The sequence below is a fragment of the Oryzias melastigma genome, linkage group LG8, assembly GCF_002922805.2.
Source record: "Oryzias melastigma strain HK-1 linkage group LG8, ASM292280v2, whole genome shotgun sequence".
NCBI classification, from domain to species: domain Eukaryota; kingdom Metazoa; phylum Chordata; class Actinopteri; order Beloniformes; family Adrianichthyidae; genus Oryzias; species Oryzias melastigma.
The window spans coordinates 3,807,572-3,807,870 of record NC_050519.1 but is presented as its reverse complement, the minus strand read 5'-3'; the positions used below and the strand labels follow the sequence as shown (position 1 = coordinate 3,807,870).

At 37.5% G+C, this 299-nt stretch overlaps 1 long non-coding RNA gene across 3 annotated transcripts in view; it reads right to left on the bottom strand.

Annotated features, from left to right (window-relative positions):
• Positions 1-293, bottom strand: part of LOC112147017 — a 144,504-nt gene extending 144,211 nt beyond the window's left edge. For all 3 annotated transcript variants that reach the window (XR_004948303.1, XR_002919360.1, XR_004948304.1), the window contains exon 1: positions 77-293. This is a non-coding gene — a long non-coding RNA (uncharacterized LOC112147017). The remainder of the gene's footprint in view (positions 1-76) is intronic.
• Positions 294-299: the final 6 nt, after the last annotated feature.

Below are 299 nucleotides of genomic sequence, written 5' to 3'. Positions count from 1 at the left end.
ACACAGCAACGGTGACTTACGTCTTACTCAGCCGCCATCTTGGACCGACCTACCAAAATTGTTATTATTGACTTACTTTTACTGATAAATGACGTATGTGCGCAGCTCCTTCTGAAGAAACACATCAATGACTAGTTTGTAGAAGTTTTCTTTCTTCTTTCTTCTGTTTTAAAAGTATTTTTCTCTCAATAAAGATCACTACCAATGACGTGGCTAAACAAATTCTTGGGTTTGGGGGTTTAAAAACGTAACCCTCCATTTAAAAAATGATGCTAGCACTCGACTTGCTAACACTAACT